General features: G+C 41.2%; 1 pseudogene; it reads left to right on the top strand.

Moving 5' to 3' along the window:
• The first annotated feature begins 3,701 nt into the window (after positions 1-3,701).
• On the top strand, positions 3,702-7,210 carry LOC147462468 (uncharacterized; annotated as a pseudogene).
• The last annotated feature ends 10,861 nt before the right edge of the window (positions 7,211-18,071 follow it).

The raw sequence follows: 18,071 nt of genomic DNA on the forward strand, positions 1-18,071 counted from the left end.
GAACCAGCCTCTTTCTTGTCAGCCTCTTTTTCCTTCAATTTTGAATGCTGCTTGATCAAGTGATCATTAACTTTACAATAATGACAACACATCTTCTTTGTTCCCTTTTCACTAGAATTCTCAAACGAGGTTTTGCCAACAGAAGCGAAACAAGTGATTTGCCACTCACTGAAGAACCATGAGAAGTTGCTACATTGTTGTTACCACTTTCCTCTGCACAACAATAAAAGCCTATCAACTACACGTTGTTTAGCCGTGTTTTTTTCTTGAAAGTGACTCTTGAAATAGCAATGTGCACAATGCATCAAAATTGACATATTTTGGATTTCCTTGGATCATAAGTCTCCAAGTACTTGTTGCAAAAGTCTCGTAAGAATATGGCAAAGCATCAAGAACAGTCTTCATAATGGTACTGTCAGAGATGACTTTGCCTGTAGAAATAAGTTGCTCATTAATATCCTTGATGCCATCAAGGAAAGTGTCCATTTCATCTGCCTCATGCATAATCTTCAACTCCAGCTGGCTCTTTACGCAGCAATTGAATTTTATCCTCATTGCGACTTGCATAAAGACCAGCCAGAATATCCCAAGCATGTTTTGCAGATTTAGATGAACAAATGTGAGGAGTAATAGTGTGCTTCATGGATAATGCAATCAATGCATGAGCCTGTGCATCTCTAGCATCCCAACGAGCTTACTTAGCCGTAGGCAAAATAGCTTTGGCAGTAGCAACCCTGCCACCAAAACCAGAAACATCCTCAACATTGCCTGCATCTTCAGAACTAGGACATACATCAATGCCCTGCACAACATTCCAAATTCCCTTTGACACAAGAACATGTTACATCATGTAAGCCCACATTGGGTAATTGTGCACATCCAATTTATCCTCAACATCAAACATTCGAACACATCTGTGTTGTTGTCAGCCATGGAAAATGTCTACACTTGATGTGAAAACTTCCCGAAAAGAGGAGAAACAAAGCGAGACCAATACATGCTATATAGCACAACCCGTAGAAGGCTGTAAGGGACTGTTATGTAGAAAACGGCACTAACAAAAAATTCTCACAAAATGACAAAATTACCTGCATAGTAGTGCTTGTAGTGGGAACAAAGGCCGAAATGAGTCCGAATGGAAATTTTGAGAAGATTGAGCTCTACGACCACACCCGAAGTATTAGTCAATCTACTAATGCTCACCAAAGATCACAAAAATTGGAGAAAGTGATCAAGCATGTACTAGCGATGTTGGCGACTAAGCCCGGGAAGACACAACTTGCTCTGATACCAATTGTTGGAAATAGGGTTTTGCAGGGAAACACACACACACACCTTGGAGAAGATGAAGGAAGCTCAAGGAACACAATAGAGAGTAGTATTACTTGGTGTGCAGTGGAAAGATAAGTTAGCCCTAGAATGATGGACATATATACAATGTACGGAGGAAAAAACCCCCTAGTGAGGGAAAAAATGTCCCAGTGGTCCTAACTGTGTTCACACACATCACTACCACATATGTGTGGTAAGAAGTCCAAGGAGAGGAGTGTTGGGATTATGGCCTTTGGCCTAAACCTCTCAAACACTATGGACATTACCCCTTGTACACTCACCAATGTAGTCATCTTGTGAGCATGTGAAGGCACATGGCCTACACACATGGCATGGTGAGGAGATGATGAGTTGCATAGGAGTTGAAGGCTATTTTGTGGAGCCACTCTTTTCCTTTGGGAGTCCCCTCCCCCCACCCCCCCCCCCCCCCCCCCCCCCCCCCCCCCCCCCCCCCCCCCCCCCCCCCCCCCCCCCCCCCCCCGACCCTTGGAAAAGATTTTAATGTGACCCTTGAGAGGTGCACATGGCCTATCACACATGGCATGGTGAGTTGCAAAGGAGTCCAAGGCTATTTTGTGGAGCCACTCTTGTCCTTTGGGAGTTGCCCCCCTTGTCCTTGGAAAATATTTTAATGTAACCCTTGAGAGGTACACCTAGCCATATGGTGCTACTATTTAAGTAGCCACTCTTTGTACACAATTCTAGTGTTGTTGGTCATTTCTATCATCATGTATTGTTATTAGTTTTAACTTTGTGCATTGTAAAATTGTTCTCTTTGATTTTACATCATGTGGAGCCACTCATGCCCTTTAGGAGTTTTTCCTTGATCCTTGGGAAAGATGCTTATGTGACCTTTGAGAGGTGCACCTACCCATATGCTACTACTATTTAAGTAGCCACTCATTGTACACACTTCTAGTGTTTTTGACCATTTCTAATATCAAGTATCTTATTAGTTTTCACTTTTTGCATTGTTTGATTGCTCTCTCTAAGTACCCATTATGCATGCTACACTAATCATGCCACCCTAATTCTAACCTTCAGAGGACCCCTTGCATGTTTTTAAGGACTATCCTTCCTACTGCTACCAAAGTATGCAAATAGGTGCGAAAGACATGAAAGGTGCTCTTCTTTAGAAATTACCTAGTTTTGGGAGGGAGAAAATTTCAAAACCAAGCAATTCTAGTGTGCACATAGCTAACTAGGTATTTCCATCTAAAATAGATTTAGAAAGCGTGGAACCTACGGTTCTTCAAGAGAAAGTTTGTGGTAGCCAATCAGGGATATCGAGTGGGAAAGCAGTGAGCTTATTTACCTCATAAGATCTAAAGTAGGGTGAGCTATGTAAGTGAAAGAATGGAAACATGCAATTAATCGCATCGGTTACTTTGGTTATGCCCTCTAGGGGAGAGCATCTACGGCAGGAGCTGTTGGATAAGGAAAAATCAAGGTCTCTTGCTTATGAATTGTAAAACCCCTTCGATAAAAGAAGTTCCCTCAAGGTACATGTAGTGCTTAAGGTTCTTTGTACATTCTCTGCTAAGTTAATATAACATCTACACTCACAATTGTGAGCATGATAAAAAAAACGTGTTTTTTGTGTCAAAGAAGCTCCTTGTCATATATCTTTATGCTCTAATGTTTGACTTTAGCATTTGCACTCTCAAACAAAACTTATTCATAACGAGATGGACACTCTCTCTCTCTATCTCTCTCTCTCTCTCTCTCTCTCTCACACACACACACACACACACACACACACACACACAGCCCTGTGCCTGCTTTGCTCAGATGACACTCGTCGGAGTAAGTAGCACACGACACGTGGCCGGGAAGGGTTGCCAAAAACCCTCCCTGCTTTATTAATCGTACAGATGCTCAAGTGGAAGCACCTCCCTCAATTGTATAATTGTAGATGCAAAAGTCTCTCTCAAAATACACTATCAAGTTCCTATGCAAGCAGAGGGCCCCTTCATGGTCTCAAGAAGTGTTCCAGCATGGTGCAGAGGATTAGAAAATTGAGGTAACTGGGCTTTAGAATGGAAATTAGTGGCAAACTGGTGGTTAATGGGCATAAGAAAATGTTGCATGTGATGAAGTTCCAAACTAATTATCGAGCATCACCATCTCATTACCATTGACCATGAAGGGGCCCTCGGCTTCCAACTTTCCTTGGTGCATAATCACTTGCAAGCTTTCACATCTGTATCACGTCCTCTTTAGGCGTGGGCTCTGCTCATCACCCTTACCACCCTGCTTTGTATGCTATAGTAGCCACCTTAGCTTCCACTCCAGCTCCGCTTAGCATCCTCATTTTACCTAGTACCTAGCACCTCTTCTCTAGTCACCCCAACGTCCTTGCAATTGCCATGGCGGTTGAGGAGATGCCTCTCATTAGGGACCCTAAAAAAGCCAAAGAAATTATACTCGTGGATGCCCGCAAAGATAACAAGCATAACCATATTCAAGTCGAGCAGTCTCCCGAAAAATCCCCAAGTAATCCTAGGAGAAGTCCTTGTTTTCTTGTAAGGGCAAATTGCACAACTCCCATGCGAGGTGACAAAGTACGTCCATGAGTGCCAACGGGTCACTTGGCCGCATTCAAACCGGTGACCCTAGTCGCCAAGGATGAATGCTCAAACAACCAAGCTAGATCCCCAAGTAATCCTAGGAGAAGTCCTAACTAGATCAGAAGATGAAAGGTTTGACTTGGAGCATCAAGGTTTCATTGAGAAGTCTCCAAGTAATCCTAGGATAAGTCCTAACCAGATCAAAAGATGAAAGGTGTGACTTGGAGCATCAAGGGTTTCATTGAACCTAAAGGATCTTTCCTTATTAAAGACTGGCTTAGGGACAATCTTGTTAACTTTATTGCTCTACAAAAGCTCAAAGTCTTAGTGAGCGACCTTGACAATAGACTCAAGGCAATTTCCCTTGATTTCATGTAGATATTCACTCCTCATTTTTAGGTGGGGCCGCTCTAGGAATCAAACCCAATCTGATGCCTTATAACTAACACTTATTTAGATGCAAAGTGGTGCAGATTTCCTTTCACTTGCTATGAGGGTGGTCTGTCAAACAAAGAATTGCTCTTTGTAACTCTTTGGAAGTTAACATGGATAAATATCTCATACATGGGAGACTTTAACATGGTAGAAACTAAGAGGAATATATAGGCTATAAAGGCTTGGTGGTTACCTCCCTTAGCGGTGCTAAACTTGCAGCTTCTAATGATCACTCTGCACAACCTTGCTCCCTTTCTCCCATCACATGTGCCTTACGTGTCCTTCTCTCTCTCTCTCTCTCTCTCTCTCTCTCTCTCTCTCTAAAGCTCTCCAGGGAGGGCTCCAACTGGCAACAACACTTGAAGAACCATTTCTCCTTCTGCCGGCCTCCTCTCTCTCTCTCTCTCTCTCTCTCTCTCTCTCTCTCTCTCTCTCTCTCTCTCTCTCTCTCTCTCTCTCGGGATCGCCATAATCGCTACAGGAGAACTATGATCGATCATGATGCAGCAAGACCATCGCAAATAGCCTTGGCTCGCCCCCACCGAGAATCAAGAAAACTATGTCTGTCACGTTGCTGCTCTCTACAATTGTCCCATTCTCCTTCCTCCACATGCCTATCATCGTTTCTTCACCTCACAAGTATTCAACAGTCTTTCGAGATGCAGATCTCTCTGTGCGTCCCCCCCCCCGTTGCGAGTTGGCCTCTCTCTCTCTCTCTCTCTCTCTCTCTCTCTCTCTCTCTCTCTCTCTCTCTCGGAGAAGATGAAGGAAGCTCAAGGAACACAATAGAGAGTAGTATTACTTGATGTGCAGTGGAAAGATAAGTTAGCCCTAGAATGATGGACATATATACAATGTACGGAGGAAAAAACCCCCTAGTGAGGGAAAAAATGTCCCAGTGGTCCTAACTGTGTTCACACACATCACTACCACATATGTGTGGTAAGAAGTCCAAGGAGAGGAGTGTTGGGATTATGGCCTTTGGCCTAAACCTCTCAAACACTATGGACATTACCCCTTGTACACTCACCAATGTAGTCATCTTGTGAGCATGTGAAGGCACATGGCCTACACACATGGCATGGTGAGGAGATGATGAGTTGCATAGGAGTTGAAGGCTATTTTGTGGAGCCACTCTTTTCCTTTGGGAGTCCCCTCCCCCCACCCCCCCCCCCCCCCCCCCCCCCCCCCCCCCCCCCCCGACCCTTGGAAAAGATTTTAATGTGACCCTTGAGAGGTGCACATGGCCTATCACACATGGCATGGTGAGTTGCAAAGGAGTCCAAGGCTATTTTGTGGAGCCACTCTTGTCCTTTGGGAGTTGCCCCCCTTGTCCTTGGAAAATATTTTAATGTAACCCTTGAGAGGTACACCTAGCCATATGGTGCTACTATTTAAGTAGCCACTCTTTGTACACAATTCTAGTGTTGTTGGTCATTTCTATCATCATGTATTGTTATTAGTTTTAACTTTGTGCATTGTAAAATTGTTCTCTTTGATTTTACATCATGTGGAGCCACTCATGCCCTTTAGGAGTTTTTCCTTGATCCTTGGAAAAGATGCTTATGTGACCTTTGAGAGGTGCACCTACCCATATGCTACTACTATTTAAGTAGCCACTCATTGTACACACTTCTAGTGTTTTTGACCATTTCTAATATCAAGTATCTTATTAGTTTTCACTTTTTGCATTGTTTATTTGCTCTCTCTAAGTACCCATTATGCATGCTACACTAATCATGCCACCCTAATTCTAACCTTCAGAGGACCCCTTGCATGTTTTTAAGGACTATCCTTCCTACTGCTACCAAAGTATGCAAATAGGTGCGAAAGACATGAAAGGTGCTCTTCTTTAGAAATGACTTAGTTTTGGGAGGGAGAACATTTCAAAACCAAGCAATTCTAGTGTGCACATAGCTAACTAGGTATTTCCATCTAAAATAGATTTAGAAAGCGTGGAACCTACGGTTCTTCAAGAGAAAGTTTGTGGTAGCCAATCAGGGATATCGAGTGGGAAAGCAGTGAGCTTATTTACCTCATAAGATCTAAAGTAGGGTGAGCTATGTAAGTGAAAGAATGGAAACATGCATTTAATCGCATCGGTTACTTTGGTTATGCCCTCTAGGGGAGAGCATCTACGGCAGGAGCTGTTGGATAAGGAAAAATCAAGGTCTCTTGCTTATGAATTGTAAAACCCCTTCGATAAAAGAAGTTCCCTCAAGGTACATGTAGTGCTTAAGGTTCTTTGTACATTCTCTGCTAGCAAGGGGAGCCACCCCATCGCAACACAACAAGACCGACTACCAAGGTACATCGGCTAACAAGGGGAGCCACCCCATCGCAGTACAACCAGACTGACTATCAAGCAAAGGACGAAGAAAAGAGCTTACAGTCGGTAGAAGGGCGGAGTCCAAGCCTCCAACACCAAAGGCCGGTAGTGGTTGCCACCATGAAACTCCCGCTGTCACACCGGAAGACAACATGACCCCGACCGCCAGACCAACATATCCAAAAAAGATGCAATCAATAGATCAAACACTCCCAAGCCCACTGGATCAAGGCCCACAACCAAAACTCCCACATCTGAGAAGCCACACAGTCAAAGGATCGACCGCACCATTCCGAGCCACCACACGAACATCACAGATGACCATCAACCTGAGCCGCAAACCGAGCACAATCTGCCACCACACACATTCCGGCCAAGATGCAGAGTGCCAAAGACCGCCAGCCAACCAACAACACCACAAGGAGCAAGACTCTGTTCACCGTCCACGTACCACAGCTCTGTCCGCAAGTGGCCAAATCCGCACAACCATCATCAATACCTTGGCAAGCGATTCGCCCTCGACACGAGCGTAGGCATGTTCTAATGAACAAGGGAGTTCTGTGAATATTTTGTACTCTCCTCCTCCTCCTTAGTAATCAAGCAATAATGAAGTTACCTATATTTCTCTTGAATGTTGTGTAATTCTTGAATCATCTGCAACCAGTCTTCTAATGGTTGATAATGCAAAGTAAGGTTGACTAGTATTCATTTCATTTATGGTATGGATTACCATAACAAGAGTGTCTAGGTGAAAGGTGCAAAACTACCTTGAAACATTAACAACTTCACAAGCTCTTGGTATGTGCGATTGTGGGTAGGTGCTAAAATAGTTGTGGATGCTATTGTCACTTTTCTAGATGCATCTAGCTCCAAGTTTTGAGCTAACGTAGTCTTTTCTCTTCTTGAATTTCTTGAGCTCTTAATGTTCAACCATTCTTCTAGCCTCTTTTGATATTTCAAGAGCTCTAATTAGGATGTAGCTTGGCAAGTTGTTCTTCTTATTAGTAGTATATGACATGGCATTTACCATAGTACTCACCTCTGGTATCTTGGGAGTGAGTGAGGTCTATTTTGTGGCTGTGCATGGCCTTACATTATGTAGTAGGTTAGTATTCTTGAGCCTAGATGAGGCAAGATGTCTTTTTTGAATTTGTTAGTTTTCAACCTCTACAACTTTGCCATATATTGTGTGCCATGCATTAATATAAATACATAATATAAATTTATTGCAAGTTCATAACAAGGAGGTTGAATAGTGCAAAGCCCCTACTTATACATGTGAGGAAACCTCTCGTACCTTGTGACTCACCTTGTTCATGCAGGCATGAGCGATATGAGGCCACTGGCGGGCCGGTTCCACCACTTGGCAAGCACTTTCCATCTCTCCTCTCTCCTCTAGTGCTAGTGTCTTTTCTCTCCTCTATTTGAGTGCTATATTTTTAATCTCTACGAGTGTGTGGCATTTCCTCCTACAAAAATAGAGAGAGGTATCTTGGTGCATGGGAGCCTCTTAGGAGACAATAGAAATTTGTAAAACAAATCGATCTCATGCGCTTTCTTACCTACATGTACAGTGGCCCTCTCTAAACATCTCTCTTCTTTACTCACCCTAGTGCCTTCTCTCTCAAAGACATGTAAACAATTACATGATTCTGATGCAACCTACTAGGGGCCAATCAAGTACACAACTAATTCCAAAATTTTCAATGATCATATTATATTATACCTTTCCTTAATCACCACACCTATGGCATGGAAAACCCTCCCCATTCTTTTCCCAATGCCTTGTCAATGTATCTCCTTCAGTGGATAGAATAATATTGGTAACTACTTACATCTACATAGCGTTTTGAAACCTAGAAAATATAGTCCCTCACAAACACCATATGTAGTATTTTTAATCCTGTTCTTCCATGCTATTGAGAAAATCACACACATCTCTCTCTCTCTCTCTCTCTCTCTCTCTCTCTACAAAATTAGATTACGCTCAAAGAAACCATAGAAGTCCCATTGGAAAGATGAGAGGCTGATATTCTTACATTAATGTAGAAGTTTTAACCTCTTCTTATGTGAACTTACATACATGTGTGTTGATGTTCTAAAGATAATACTTAAACACAAAAGAATGCAATGTTCAAAAGACAATTGGATTCAGAAAAAAAGGAAGGTATTTTCACAAAGACGGTTATGTATTTGACTTATTTTTTTTGTACAATAGGGTTATAATGAATTAACATTCTAGTTATCTATTAACTAATATGTCCTACATTCAATTCCCAAAAACATCAAGTGCTTTCAAAGAAACCAAGCACTACAATCACAAACTACATAGCAAAAAAAATGATCAGAGCTAGTTGGTGAGGTCAAGGTGAAGCAACCCAACAAGGGTTTAGAGATGACACTCCTAAGAAAATAGCTAGCAATATGAGAAAATTAAGTTCAAACAAGAAGAAATATACCAAGTGAGGGGTAAAAAACTCAATCTAAGAATGTAAATCATGCCATCCCAAAGTCTCAAAATAGATGCCTGACTTCACAAAGGCAACAATATTCCATGCTAAATCTATAATAGTTTCCACTTTGAGTAGATCAACATTAATCATCATAATATCCAAAGAGCAAGGGCATATTCCAAGAGTTTGTAACCTAGCTAGAAACAATTAATGCAATCTCCAAGTATACTTTGGAAATCCTTGAAGTGGATTCCTATGCAAAAGTAGCCAACCATGCTATCCCATGTCTCAATTCTCAGAACATGCTCAAGTCTAATGCTCATTCCATGCATTCAAAGCTTGTAGACATGCTCAACTCTAATGTTCATTCCATGCATTCAAAGCACTCCATACCAAGAATCAAGAAAATAGTAAAGGAGCTGCCACTTCTAAAGCTCATCCCCACGTTCTTCATAATTAGGCAAACACCTAAGAGGTCTACTAAGTTTCAACCCTAAGGTCTTCCAAAGTGGGGAAAACACTTCAAGCTAAACAATTTTATGGTATTTCTTATCTTTAGTATCTGAGAGTACTCCTTAGCACAAGCCTTATCATGCTAATGATAAAAAAATATAGTCTATGAGGTGATAGGACAATAATCCCATCATTTTCCATTACTTTATATCAAGATAGCTTGATTACAAAGAGTTGTCAATAGACCATGTCATGCTTTCCCATAACCATAGAAAAAGGAACAATATCATGTTTTTCCAAAGCAGAAGATCTTCAAAACCAAACAAGGAACATACCTTATGCATAGTCTATTTGGCCAAGAATCAAAACCTTGTAGTTTTATAGTGTAGCCAGACCAATATAGTAAGGATGTAAGACCTAGAAAAGAGCCTAAAAGTTACCTTCCAACAGTAGCCAGTGAACCAAATTGTTTGATATCGAAAAATAATATATGGAGATAATCATTCTTCTTGTAATTTCCATGTGTATATGAAGGGCGTTATTCCTGAAGGTTCAAGAGATCAACACAACAAATTCAAAACAATCCCTCTTGTGCTAGTAGGTTTTAGCATGTTAGCAACGTAAGACAATTCCTTCTCATAATCTCACTCATTTCCTTGTAGTCTAAACAACATGACAACATCAGAATATAAGACACTCCTCTTCTTAATCTCTTTTACTTGGAAGTGAACAAAAAAAAAGCATGCATAGAATTTCTCTCTTTCCTTAAAAGAAAATCAAACAAACCCAAAGGCTAATTGCGGGGAGGAATCCCAAATCCCGAGCGAGTTTTTTTTGAGCAATTACTAAACTGAGCAAAAATTATCAATATACGATTTTGAAAATCCCAAACTAATCAAGATACTTCTAATTAATTTAATTATCATTCACACATGTGTTTTTATTTAGCCAAGATAGAGGTGCTGGCTATTAGAGGACATTAAGTTGAGAATGGATGATGATAGCACATTGCAAAGGAGACAAAGGATTTCACAAATGAACCATTAGGAATGGCTCTTTAGCAATAATGTGGTTGATTTTTCTCATGTCAGGATGTAAGATGTAGGTAAAAAGGAATGTGTGTGTATTATGTACCTTATAGAACATGAGGTACAAGCCTTTTAGAGTAGGATCCCTCATAAACTTTCAAACCCAGGAAGTCACAAAGTGTGGAACTAGGAATTGTTACCAAGCAATTTTGTTGGGATTGTACAAAGCAGTGTGCCATTTGTGTGTGTGTGTGTGTGTGTGTGTGTGTGTGTGTGCATGCATGCGTGTGTGTGTGCACGTGTGCATGCATGCGTGCATGCACACACATGCTCACTATGCCCCTTACAAGTTTGAGGGAAGATCACATTTGAACATATTCAAGATTTTCTCCTACACATTTTGAGCTTGGATCTCCGATATTCCTTCTTCTCACAACCACCCCATGGACTCTCAATACATCCATGGTCCTTCAGTATTCACATGTCCATATTTGGTCGTATTTAAGCTTTTTTTCTCTCAATACATCCACGGTCCTGAAGCATCAAAGTGCCCATTGATAATCTCAATAGAGCATAAGAAATGTTTCTTTGGTCTCATAGGTCATGTTTGACCTTTGATGACATTAATACAATCTCTCTCTCTCTCTCTCTCTCTATTTTTCCATTTATGTTGCATGTTTTCTTTTGTTCTCTTTTCTCTCTCTTTGCTTATCTCTATAGAGCTATTGCACAAAATGTTTGTGGTTCTCATTTACATAAGAATGACAAGTACTAAAATACATATCATCTTTGTAGAGAAGTCGACTTGAAGACTACAAAGAATACAAAAAGTGGTGGATCTTTATTCTACAAAAACAATTCTAAGTATGCTCCTTGTGAGTCATTCACCCATAAACAACATGCCAAGATCTGATGGCCGAAAACTCATAAAAGTGGGCAAAACATGGAAGCCATAATGTAGCTAGATAATGAGACAAAGTCAGCTATTGCCAAAAATACAATCAACACCATGGCTAGTACAATTATGAAAAGAGCCATTTTTAGGGCATTTTTAAGCTTGAAAACGAAGTTGAATCTTGATGCACTCAACAAAAGTATTGTTGTTTTAGCATGAAGTTGTTATCATCTAGAAGGAGTACACAAAATAGTGACTCCACCTTGACTATGCCAACAACCACTTCAACAATAGCCTATTGAATGCAATTGTGTCCTACATGTGTTGATAAATACTAAGCTCCACATGCCCTACCTGCAACCTTCATGTATGCATTGTAGGGAACCATGATGCACATACTCTCCCTCTCTCTCTCTCTCTCTAAATAATAAACAAATGTCTTTGTTTGATTATAGGGTTGAAAATCATGGATCCATTTGCGGAGTTTCTTGTAGCACCACGTGTTGATACATGATGCTATTGGAAGATTCATACGAGCTAATTTAAGCACTTTATGGAGATGCTTGTAGCATCACGTGTTGACACCTGGTGCTTTGGGAAGCTTCAAAGAGTGTAATTTAAGAGCTTTGTGGAGCTTCTTGTAGCACCACATGTCAACACCTAGTGCTAAAGGAAGTTTCAAAGAGGCTAATTTAAGTGCCTTGTGGAGTTCCCTATAGCACAACATGTCAACACGTGGTGTTAAAGGAAATTTCAAAGAGGCTAATTTAATATCTTTGTGGAGCTGTCTATAGCACCACCTGACGTAGTGCTATATGAGTTTTCATAAGGACTAATTTAAGCCCTTATGGAGCTGCGTGGAGCACCATGTGTCGATATGTGGTTCTATAAGAAGCTTCAAAGAGGCTAACTTAAGAACTTCATGGAGACCCTTGTAACACCACGTGTCGACACGTGGTTCTAAAGAAAGTTTCAAAGAGGCTAATTTAAGAGCTTTGTGGAGTTGTGTGTAACACCACGTTGTGAAGGATTGGGGGGCTGGTCTCTACAACACCTCAAAGAAACACGAAGAAAACAGGATGAAGAGAATAACTCTCTCAAGATACTATGGGCTGATCTTCTCTCATAAATTTTGACAGCCTCACTCACACTCAACCTCGACTATCTTCAACTAGCTTCCCTCTACACCGCTACAACTCCCACTATACTTGGATGCATTAAAGGAAGCAAGGGAACCAAGAAAACCTAAGGAAAAAATTAAAGAAGAAGAATGGAAATCTCTGTACTTTTTCTCATAAAACCAAGGGCTTCACTTCTTTAAATGCCCTTCCATGTGCTAGTAGGGACTCCATAGGCGCTCCCATATATACAGAGTCCTACCGTGCGATGAGCGAGTTTTCTCGAGCGAACTAAAATCCGAGCGAATGAATGAAGATGGGAGATTGTAGGCATGAATGGCAAGGGTGTTATGACAAGAGTGTTTCCATTCATGCCTACAATCGATTGGTGTGTGTTTAATAGTTCGACTGAATATATTTTGGTGGCCATGTGTGACATTCCATCACATCTATTAAAACTATGCGATCACTACATATCTTGAAAGGACTACTTTTTTATTCTCTTTGGCTCATAGATGAATGGGTCCATGAACTTTATCCCCAATTTTTTAATCCAGCTACATCTTGTTATTTTGCAGCGTTTGGTATGCATTTCGTTAGATTGACTATGATTTTTTCATCATGTGCACATACCATGCCATCACATCTATAGAAATTTGGAGTAGTGTTTAAAGCTTATGTAAATGCCTCCTATCTTGATATTGACAATATGCGATCACTAAATTGATTTGAAAGGACTACTTTATAAATGTCTCTTTGTCTGACAAATATATAAATTCAAGAAATTAATCCCTAATTTTTTATCCGAGTGAATGAATGAAAAGGGAAATGGGTAGGCATGAATGGCAAGGGTGTTATGGCAACAAAGTTAGAAATAAGATTAACGTGAGTCTACTGCGAGATGCCCAAGGTTTAGGCATGATACTTATAGTTTGATATACATTAATAATGTTAGTGCCATTGTGTGCATGGATTACTCAAACTTCTCATTTATCACTTACTAAATTCTTAGCTAGCCAAAACACGAATAAACACTTTTCTCTTAAGAGCAACATCTCTTTTGCAAAATGTCCAAAGTTACATAAGTGATAAGTTGTTTCAACATAAATATTTTGAAGACAAACACTCAACAAACGAAGATTCTTGACGTGACACCATAGAGCCCATGACTATGAGGAATCACACTCATCGTCGATGAAAACATTGCACCTACGATGTCTATATTCTATCTTGGAAGTCCTTTGTGAGTTTACTCCTCCACTTTACCATCTTACCATCTTGATATCGAGGATGAAATCCACTTGGTACTCTACTGTTTGTCACACCCCTATGCACATGTGGGTTGCTGCCTTGTCTACTCAAAACAAAGCCATTGGATTGTAGTGTTGTCACCTCAGTTGCAGTGAAACAAACACCGATTGCCACAGGCCACACTCCTGCACTGGACCTGGTGGTGCTACTATCATGTCATCAATCTGCCATGTGTGTGTGTGTTGCTTGTATTGCAAAACCAAATGTAGCCTCCCACAACACTAGCTTCCTTATCGGCAACAGAGGGATATTTGCGACGTCCCCAAAAACATGGTGCAGGAACACCAGTTTGCATATTTGCTGATGAACCATTAATCATGCGAGCACATCTTTCCTTGTTTCCTGTAATCCTCCCAAAGCATGTTACTTTCTTGCATGGTTCTGTTCGTCAAATTTCCCACATAGTCTTTGCCATTTCTTGCTCATCCCAAAGGCTATTGCCAGATGATGGTCCTACACTCTTCCCTCTTGCACTAGTGGATTTTGTGACTGTAACATACTCTGGACAATGGCTATCATCATCCAAGATATCATCAGCATCTACAAAGATAGGCCTTTTCTTTCGCACACTTTGTTCCCTTACTGTGGATCGATTCATTTCAGGACTATGTATACCCATTTCATACATCGAGGAGTGTGTCATGTCAACTAGCTTCTTTTTTGGACCAATTCCTGATGATTGCATCATGAATTGATTGGCAAGGTCCTGCATTCTTGGCCCTGTGGAGCTATGGATGCCTTTTGCATTGTATTGCACACTCTCAAGGACTGCTAGAGCCATGTCTGCACATGTTGCCTCATATAAACCAAGGCTTGCCTTATACCCCACAGATGCACGCATGCTTGCATGCTTAGTCTCAGAAAGATTTGTTGTTGGGACAAACAAACCCGAAGCATCTTGTGAAACAAACCTGCCTCCCCAGTGCGCCACCCGAACATCCCACCACGACAACCATGTTTCCAAAGACGGGAGCTCACTATCAATAGCATGGCCAGCTTTCCAAAAAATTCTTAGTTCACACTTACAAAAATTTGCAACATGTTCAGAAGGAGAATCTCTCCATTTGCGACACAAAATCTTATGCTCTTCTTGAAATGGAGGCAATATGCACTTAGTGGTATGGCGCACCATGCTCTGTTCCCAATGAAAACCACATGAGCTTTCTTTTTCAGGGACTTGATTATCTGACCCACCAAAATACACAGTTCACACTGCAATCCAATTTGCACTAGCTTCATCAGCCATGAAACCCCTAAATATGGGCATCTCATAGCCTTCTTTTATAACAACATTATTTAGCCTGTTCCAAAAGTCAATTTGTGCATGCTTATTCTCAACAGTGAACTCACATGTTGCTAGTGTGAGAAGCTCACGGACATATGGGTCGTAAACATGAGCTGACATGGTAGGCCATCCAGGCACGCGGTGGACGTGATCAAAATGAACCCACATTTGCTCCAAGTTTCCCCCAAGCCGCATTCTATTGACTAGATCAACACCACTGCCAGGGCCCTGAGTGGACATTTTAAAGATGTGTGGTTGGCTTTCTCTTTCTAACTGTCCTTGGTATAAAACAGTATGAATAAATGCATAACGGCTTCTTGCCTTCAGATCAAGTACATCCTCTAGACCTTTAGCAGTGATCCCTTTTGTCCTCTTAGCATCTTGCAAGGACTGCTCAATCCGTCGCTTGTTGGACAATGGAGTTAGTGTATCCAGAAATTCTGCAAACTCTTTATCACCCATATCACTAACATGAACTATATCACTAGAGACAAGTCTATCCATGATTATATCCTGTGTAGCTTTTCTTTCTAATTGTTTAGCTGTGGTAAGAAGATCCATTGATGCATGGGTACGTAAAATTTCTTGAACCTGCTCAGGGACGACTCTACTTTGTCCTTCTGCAATTGGGTGCTTGTGATACCCCAAGTGAAGAACACATCGTGTCACTCCAAATTTGTCTTGAGGAATGCAGTAATAGATGACAGTAGGGCATGTTCCAATACACTCTGGCATTTGCTTGCAATCAACACACGTGAGCGAGCCTGACTCTTTGGTTAACAAACCTTTCAGACCATTCTAGATAGCCTTCCACGCCACTGAGATTCATTAAACATGGATGCCCTATGATAGTAGGGACAATCAAGATTGACACAACGAAGATGACCAGAACATCTACTAAACCTCACTATTCCAGAGAAGTTGTCGCTGTTGCTTGTCACATACTATCCATGGATGACTATCATATTTTTGCTCCATACCAGTCATAGAAGATTTATTTGTTGAAGGTGGCAACTCATATGCAACAAACCCATCATAGTACTTAGGAAGTTCTTGGACAAAAGCTATTTCCTCCACCTGTGAAAGGGCAGCTTGTAGGTAGCTTTGCAGGGGTAGTGCACGAATCAAGTCTAGAATACTTTTTGTAGACTTTTTATTTTTGGCTGTTTCCCCCACGTCAAGATCTATTGGTGTTGATTGAGAGCCTAGTTTAGATTTCTCACTGGATTCACCCAAAAGAACTTTATAGAACTCACTGACAACATGGTGAAAAACATATACATACTCGCCTTCTGCATTCTGCAATGGTTCAAGCTTTGTGTGGTCACCACACAATGTAAGTGGCACAATGGAAAATTCCTTGTCAGCCAGCTCAAAATATTGTTGAACTGTTTTAACTTTTATCTCTTGACGGGAATTATCAAAGAGCAAAACAATCTTTTGACCATGGCAAGGCCCAAAAATGGTTACGTGCCGACTCATTATTGCTCTGATTTTCGACAGAACTTTGCACGTGAATGACTGTTTCAACTTTTCAAATATGACGTGAGATTTATGTTGCTTTAAAGTATGCTCACATACAACCTTTGAAAGTTCCAGAAGCTTTTAGTTTAGTACGACAAAGTCTTTTTACACAAATGCCTTTGCAATGATGCTCTAGTCGATCAAGTGATCGGGGATCCGGAGAAAATCCGATCCGAAGATTGTTTAAATAGAGTAAAAATGTCCAAAATATCGTAATTTAAAAAAAAACCAAATTTTAACACCTTACAAAATATGACATGGAATTTGAAACATTGGACGGGTGTGAAGGAATGTAATTTTTTATATAAAAGAATTTGATTTTTCTCAAAGTGGACAGGTGTGAACCACCCAATCCTTTCCACCTACCTACTGAGAAAAATGAACAACGAAGTTAATGATCACGTTAATGGAGCCAGTTTTCAATGTCCACGACAAAGAGAGAGAGTCAGTGCATTCTTGGATTCTCTCCGCCTCTCTCTCTCTCTCTCTCGTACTTTTTGCGCAGTGAGTGTAAAGGTTAGCAGGAACGTTGCAGGCTGCCTCTTCGAGATTAAGACCATGGATCTGCAAGCACAAATGTATGTATACTAGCACGGGCCGCTGCTTCTTCCATTATCGGCTGCTTATCAGGGTCGTCTCTGTTGATTGCAGCTACCGGCGATTCTGTGCTGTTGCTTGCTGCACTCACGTCAATTGATTTGCAAGCACAAGCTGCCTCCCCTTTGGCAAAACGCTGCAGCTTGGTGTCTTGGCTTGGGCAGCTTGTCTTGATTTGATTGCAACGACGTCTCGAAAACTCTCTGTAAGTCAGCTCAGCGATGCAACGAGGACGAACCAGGGCTTTGTCCAGGTACCTTATTCATCGATTGTAGCACCCCGTGTTGACGCGGGTAGTAAAAAAGATTTTTTTGGGCGATTTATTTCTTTGTATTAGCTGGATCATGGCATGGAATTCCTTGACAACAGTCTGGACTGCTAGATGTGCATTAATTCCCTTGTTTTTCATTGTATTGTATTATGTAAAAGGCTGTAGTATATTTAGGATACCATACTGTGTCTACGTACCGGTTGCTTCTGCCAGGAGTTGTCGCATGCCTTGTTCCTTGCATTACGTACCTTGGTGGTGGAGGCAGCAGCCTTGTTGCAGAGCTTGAAGACGATCAATTTTCCCATCATGTTTGAACCTTGGCATTGATTCACTGTCATTGTCTACAGCTATCATACCAGGCGCAGCAGCCCGTGTTAACGCGGGCAGTTAAAAACAGTTTTTTTTGCAATTTATTTCTATGCAGAGCTTACAACTATAACCAGGCGCAGCAGCCCGTGTTGACGCGGGCA

The sequence above is a fragment of the Adiantum capillus-veneris genome, chromosome 2 (assembly GCF_014529385.1).
Source record: "Adiantum capillus-veneris isolate H3 chromosome 2, ASM1452938v2, whole genome shotgun sequence".
In the NCBI taxonomy this organism is placed as follows: Eukaryota; Viridiplantae; Streptophyta; class Polypodiopsida; order Polypodiales; family Pteridaceae; genus Adiantum; species Adiantum capillus-veneris.